Genomic DNA, 7,869 nt, shown 5'->3' on the forward strand with positions numbered 1-7,869 from the left:
TTTGGTTTGCATATTTGGTTTCTCTAGAGTCTAGATAACATCTAGTATTGAGTTTTGAACAACAAGGAAGACGGTGTAGAGTCTTATGATGTTTACAATATGTCTTTTATGTGAGTTTTGCTGCACCGTTCATCCTTGTGTTTGTTTCAAATAACCTTGCTAGCCTAAACCTTGTATCGAGAGGGAATACTTCTCACGCATCCAAAATACTTGAGCCAACCACTATGCCATTTGTGTCCACCATACCTACCTACTACATGGTATTTATCCGCCATTCCAAAGTAAATTGCTTGAGTGCTACCTTTAAAATTCCATCATTCACCTTTGCAATATATAGCTCATGGGACAAATAGCTTAAAAACTATTGTGGTATTGAATATGTACTTATGCACTTTATCTCTTATTAAGTTGCTTGTTGTGCGATAACCACGTTTCTGGGGACGCCATCAACTATTCTTTGTTGAATATCATGTGAGTTGCTATGCATGTCCGTCTTGTCTGAAGTAAGAGAGATCTACCACCTTAATGGTTGGAGCATGCATATTGTTAAAGAAGAACTTTGGGCCGCTAACTAAAGCCATGAATCATGGTGGAAGTTTCAGTTTTGGACACACATCCTCAATCTCATATGAGAATAATAATTGTTGCCACATGCTTATGCATTAAAGAGGAGTCCATTATCCGTTGTCCATGTTGTCCCGGTATGGATGTCTAAGTTGAGAATAATCAAAAGCGAGAAATCCAAAATGCGAGCTTTCTCCTTAGACCTTTGTACGGGCGGCATGGAGGTACCCCATTGTGACACTTGGTTAAAACATGTGCATTGCAAAGATCCGGTAGTCCAAGCTAATTAGGACAAGGTGCGGGCACTATTAGTATACTATGCATGAGACTTGCAACTTGTAAGATATAACTTTCATAACTCATATGCTTTATTACTACCGTTGACAAAATTGTTTCATGTTTTCAAAATAAAAGCTCTAGCACAAATATAGCAATCGATGCTTTCCTCTTTGAAGGACCATTCTTTTTTACTTTTATGTTGAGTCAGTTCACCTATTTCTCTCCACCTCAAGAAGCAAACACTTGTGTGAACTATGCATTGATTCCTACATACTTGCATATTGCACTTGTTATATTACTCTATGTTGACAATTATCCATGAGATATACATGTTACAAGTTGAAAGCAACCGCTGAAACTTAATCTTCCTTTGTGTTGCTTCAATACCTTTACTTTGATTTATTGCTCTATGAGTTAACTCTTATGCAAGACTTATTGATGCTTGTCTTGAAGTACTATTCAAGAAAAGTCTTTGCTTTATGATTCACTTGTTTACTCATGTCATTACCATTGTTTTGATCGCTGCATTCATTACATATGTTTACAAATAGTATGATCAAGGTTATGATGGCATGTCACTTCAGAAATTATCTTTGTTATCGTTTTACCTGCTCGGGACGAAGCGAGAACTAAGCTTTGGGATGCTGATACGCCTCCGACGTATCGATAATTTCTTATGTTCCATGCCATATTATTGATGATACCTACATGTTTTATGCACACTTTATGTCATATTCGTGCATTTTCTGGAACTAACCTATTAACAAGATGCCGAAGTGCCAGTTCCTATTTTCTGCTGTTTTTGGTTTCGAAATCCTAGTAACGAAATATTCTCGGAATTGGACGAAACGAAGACCCGAGGTTCCTATTTTCGCCGGAATCATCGCGAACACCCGGGAAGGACCATAGGGGAGCCGCTGGGCCCCCGGACCATAGGCCGGCGCGGCCCGGGCCCCGGCCGCGCCGCCATATGGTGTGGCCACCCCTTCGACCCTCCTGCGCCGCCTCTTCGCCTATATAAAGCCTCCGTCGCGAAACCCACGATGCGAAGAACCACGATACGGAAAACCTTCCGGAGCCGCCGCCATCGCGAAGCCAAGATCCGGGGGACGGAGTCTCGTTCCGGCACCCCTGCCGGAGCGGGGAAGTGCCCCGGAAGGCTTCTCCATCGACACCGCTGCCATCTCCACCGCCATCTTCATCACCGCTGCTGCTCCCATGAGGAGGGAGTAGTTCTCCATCGAGGCTCGGGGCTGTACCGGTAGCTATGTGGTTAATCTCTCTCCTATGTACTTCAATACAATAATCTCATGAGCTGCCTTACATGATTGAGATTCATATGATGATGCTTGTAATCTAGATGTCACTATGCTAGTCAAGTGAGTTTTACTTATGTGATCTCCGGAGACTCCTTGTCCCACGTGTGTAAAGGTGACGGTGTGTGCACCGTGTGGGTCTCTTAGGCTATATTTCACGTAATACTTACTCACTCGTTATGAATGGCGTAGTGAAGTGCTTATTTATATCTCTTTATGATTGCAATGTATTTTGTATCACAATTTATCTATGTGCTACTCTAGTGATGTGTTATTAAAGTAGTTTTATTCCTCCTGCACGGTGTAATGGTGACAGTGTGTGCATCCGTGTTAGTACTTGGCGTATGCTATGATCATGATCTCTTGTAGATTGTGAAGTTAACTATTGCTATGATAGTATTGATATGATCTATTCCTCCTACGTGGCGTGAAGGTGACAGGTGTGCATGCTATGTTAGTACTTGGTTTAGTCGTGTTGATCTTTCTTGCACTCTAAGGTTATTTAAATATGAACATTGAATTGTGGAGCTTGTTAACTCCGGCATTGAGGGTTCGCGTAATCCTACGCAATGTGTTCATCATCCAACAAGAGTGTAGAGTATGCATTTATCTATTCTGTTATGTGATCAAAGTTGAGAGTGTCCACTAGTGAAAGTCTAATCCCTAGGCCTTGTTCCTAAATATCGCTATCGCTCGCTTGTTTACTTGTTTGTTTCTTGTTTTCTTGGGTTACTACTGCTTCGTGTTACTACTGCTTGTTTACTCGTCTCGGGCAAAGCACTTTTCTCGGTGTCGTTGCTACTACTTATTCATACCACCTGTATTTCACTATCTCTTCGCCGAACTAGTGCACCTATTAGGTGTGTTGGGGACACAAGAGACTTCTTGCTTTGTGGTTGCGGGGTTGCATGAGAGGGATATCTTTGACCTCTTCCTCCCCGAGATCGATAAACCTTGGGTGATCCACTTAAGGGAAACTTGCTGCTGTTCTACAAACCTCTGCTCTTGGAGGCCCAACACTGTCTACAAGAATAGAAGCTCCCGTAGACATCAATGGGCAGGTGGAGAAGATGCCGTTCACAACAAACGGCATAGGTCACCAGAGGAGGACCGCAGCCGAAATTATCAAAGTAGGCGACGATTTCCTCGGCAGTACTCGAGTTATGATGCTCCTGGGCAAATTTCGGCTGGCTTCCGAGCAAGCGCCGGAGGAAACAACAGAGATGATTACCAGAGGAGCAACGAGCAGCGAGGCGACAGTAGAGATGATTCTCGAAACAACAGGCAAAATACCGGGTCAAGGTTCCAAAGACCTTTTGTGTCCCCTGAAGAGATGATGAACGGGCCGTGTCAGATGCATTTTTATCTTGACAATAATGGAAAAAGACAGTCAGGACACTTGCAAAAGGATTGCCGAAATTTCCAGGCAATGTTAAGGTGGGCAGGGCATGCTAATGCTCAGGCAGCGCACAGAAATCCTCAGGGACCCAGGAGCGAGATTCACTTGCCACCTCCTCCCGCGATTACGGACGAAAATCGACATCAGCTTAGAATAGCGGCAGCACCTGCTCCACCGCCTTATGTTGATCCCAACTCTAATGGAGCGGTCTCGATGATTCAGAAAGGCAGGCCATCCAATAGAGCTCAGAAAGTAATCTCGCGATAGGTGTTTATGGCAGAGAAGATGCCTCCACCAACTGTCGAGTACCTTAACTGGTCAGGGCAAGATATTGGCTTCACAATAGCTGATCATCCACAGCAAGTTCCTCGACCAGGGCAGTCAGCATTGATCTTACCAGCAGTAATTGCAGGATTCGATGTATCTCGAGTGTTCATAGATGGCGGCAGCAGTTTAAACCTTATGTATGCAGATACACTAAGGAAGATGAACATATCCCTAGCAAACCTGAAACCAACCGACACGCGATTCCACGGTATCACACCGGAGAAGCCAAGTTATCCGCTGGGGAAGATTAATCTCGACGTTCAGTTCGGGACCCGAGAAAACTACAGGATAGAGAAGCTGGAGTTCGAAGTCGTGGATTTCCCGTCACAGTATCACGCCTTGTTGGGACGGCCAGCATATGCCAGGTTTATGGCAGTACCACATTATACATACTTGTTGTGGAGGTTACCTGGACCTAAGGGACCAATTACAGTCAAAGGAAGCTTCGCATTAGCCGATAAATGTGACAAGGATTTTCATCGACTATCAGAAACTTTCGGGATGCAAGCAGAATACATGGAGTCAAGGCTTACGACTGATTATGATGTGCTACCAGATGTGGGGAGGCCTAATAAAGAGCCAACCTTTAACACCGCAAAGGATTCCAAGGAGGTGCAGATTCACCCGACAGATCCAAAGAAGACGACGTCCATCGCGGCAAACATGGACCTCGCATAGGAAAGCGCGCTCGTCGAGTTCCTCCGTGAGCACTGGAAAATCTTCGCATGGTGTCCAGCTGACATGCCAGGAGTACCTAGGGAACTTGCCGAGCACCACCTAAACTTGGATCCATTAGCGAGACCAATCAAACAACCTTTGCGGCGTTTTTCGGAGCCAAACCGCAAAGCTATGCTGTCAGAAATCGATCGACTAAGAGAAGCTGGTTTTATCAAGGAGCTGCATACAGAGGCCACATGGGTAGCAAATCCAGTGTTGGTGCCGAAGAAAAACACTAAAGTCCTTCGCATGTGCGTCGATTTTACGTGTCTCAATAAACATTGCCCAAAGGATCACTTTCCCCTCCCAAGGATCGATCAAATTATCGACTCCACGGCAGGGTGCGAACGTCTTTCCTTCCTGGATGCATATTCTGGTTATAACCAGATCAGATTAAAAGAAGAAGATGAGGTCAAAACAGCGTTCATCACACCTTATGGAGTATTTTGCTATAGAACAATGCCTTTTGGTTTGAAAAACGCGGGAGCAACATACCGAAGGATGATGCGAAGTGTTTGGCGACACAAATTGGGAAAAACGTACAAGTGTACATCGACGATGTCGTCATAACATCAAAAAAGGGGACAACGCTAATCGAGGATCTGAAGGAAACCTTCGACAACCTCGACAAGTTCTGTCTCAAATTGAACCCAACGAAGTGTTCCTTTGGCGTCCCTGCAGGAGAACTTCTTGGTTTTCTTGTTTCAGCAAGAGGGATTGAAGCAAATCCCGAAAAAATCCAAGCTATCGTAACAATGAGGAAGCCAACAAAGTTGAAGGAAGTACAGCAGCTAACTGGGCGAGTCGCAGCTTTAAGCAGATTCGTCGCCAGATTGGGAGAAAAAGCGTTACCGTTTTACGCTCTAATCAAGCAAGGAGAGAAATTCCAATGGAATGAAGAGGCAGAGCGAGCTTTCGAGGATTTAAAGCGCACAATTTCGACACCACCAATCTTAGTGGCACCAAAAGAGAAGGAACCCCTCCTGCTATACATCGCAGCCACACCTCAGGTGGTTAGCACGGCGCTAGTCGTTGAAAGAGAGGAAGAAGGAAAACTCCATGGAGTGCAAAGGCCGGTATATTTCATCAGTGAAGTTTTATCGCCTTCAAAACAGCGGTACCCGCAGCACTCGTAAGCTAGCATATGGAGTAATTACAACAACGAAGAAAATTGCGCCACTATTTTTCGGCACACCCGATAATAGTAGTCAATGAAGCACCTCTATCAAATATACTGAACAATCCAGAAGCTACAGGGCGTGTCTCCCTTTGGGGAATAGAACTTTCCCCTCGGGACATCACGTATGAAAAAAGAAAGGCAATCAAGTCGCAAATTTTGCCAGACTTCATTGCAGAGTGGATGGAGTTGCAAAATACAGGACCCCCGTATTTGTCGAGAACCTGGACCATGAACTTCGATGGATCCAAGAGAGTAGAAGGAGCTGGTGCAGGGGTGATACTCATATCACCTGAAGGCGACAAATTGAAGTACGTCCTACGGATGACGTTCCCAAACGCATCTAACAATGAAGCAGAATATGAAGCCCTTATACACGGGATGAAGATGGCGAAAGCCTGCGGCGCGACTCGACTAAAAATCTTTGGCGATTCACAATTGGTAGCTCAGCAGGTTATGAACCAATGTGATGCAGTCAATGACAGATGGTCGCATACAAGGAGGTGTACAACGATCTTGAGAAGTTGTTTGATGGATGCGAAGTAAATCACATTAGTAGGCTGAGCAATGATGAAGCCGACGTTCTCGCAAACATCGGGTCGCAGTGCCTGCCAATCCCGCCGTGGGTGTTTTGGGAAGAGATAGCCGAGAGATCCACAAAGACAAAGAAGGCGCCGAAGAAGACGAAGGAGGAGAAAACTTCGGCGCCTCTCAAAGAAGTTCCAGATGAAGAAGAGGACCAGGAGCTGGTGATGATGGTAGAAGTCCCATGGATGCAAGCGTACATATCGTACATCCTAAGAAAAGAAACACCCGACGATCCAGTTGAAGCAAGGCGAGTTATTCGACGATCCAAAGCCTTCACAGTGGTCAAAGGGGAGTTATACAAGCGAAGTATTTCGGGCGTGCTGCAAAGGTGCGTTACACCCGAAGAAGGAAGAATAATCTTAAAGGACGTACACGAGGGAATATGTGGTCACCACGCGAGCAGTCGAGCTATTGCGGCCAAGGTTTTTCGGGCTGGATTTTACTGGTTGACAGCAATCGAGGATGCAAAAGAGATAGTACGAACCTGCGACGCGTGCCAAAGATTCGCCGCAAAACCACACTCCCCAGCAGCAGAGCTGATGCCAATACCATTGTCTTGGCCCTTTGCCCAATGGGGACTCGATATGGTGGGCAAATTACACAAGGCTTCGCCAGGAGGATACGAGTACATGTTGGTTGCTGTCGATAAATTCACCAAGTGGATAGAAGCAAAGCCGATAAATTCACCATACGCAGCGTCAACCATAAATTCGTGAAGGACATCGTTTTTCGGTTTGGAGTACCTCACAGCATCGTTACAGACAATGGCAGTAACTTTACGTCCAAGGAGTTCAAGGCATACTGCGCAGAAGTAGGCATCAAATTGCACTTCGCGTCGCTTGGGCACCCGCAAACCAACGGCCAAGTCGAGAAAGCCAATGGTATCATCTCGCAACGGTATTAAAAAGCGCCTGCTAGGACCGCTTGAAAAGGCTCGGCATACTTGGCCGAAGAATTGCCAAGTGTTTTGTGGAGTATTCGAACAACACCAAATACGGCGACACAAGAAACTCCGTTCTTTTTAGTCCACGGAGCTGAGGCAGTACTACCGATCGAAATAGAGCATGACTCCCCAAGAGTCACAGAGTATGACGAAGAAACTTCAAGAAGAGCTTTGGAGGACGATGTGGATGCACTCGACGAAGCTCGGGATGAAGTACTCTCACGAGTCACCAAGTACCAGCAGGACCTGAAAACTACCACGGCCGACGGTTGCGGCCAAGATCTTTCCAGGTCGGTGATTTGGTCTTACGGCTCAATCAAGCAAAGTACCGAAAAGCTCGAGTCACCATGGCTGGGCCCTTACGTCGTCACGGAAGTAATCGAAGGAGGAGCGTACAGGATCAAGGACAAGAAGACAGGGGTTCCCGAGAAAACCCCCGGAACGTGGCGCAGCTCGGGCGTTTCTACGCCTAGAGTCGAAATATAGTCCTCCTTTGTAAAAATACAATGTACTGAAACGCCCGCGAGTTTTCATACGCACTCTTTTCCTTTTCAGGGCA

The sequence above is a fragment of the Lolium rigidum genome, chromosome 6 (genome assembly GCF_022539505.1).
Source record: "Lolium rigidum isolate FL_2022 chromosome 6, APGP_CSIRO_Lrig_0.1, whole genome shotgun sequence".
Classification (NCBI taxonomy): domain Eukaryota; kingdom Viridiplantae; phylum Streptophyta; class Magnoliopsida; order Poales; family Poaceae; genus Lolium; species Lolium rigidum.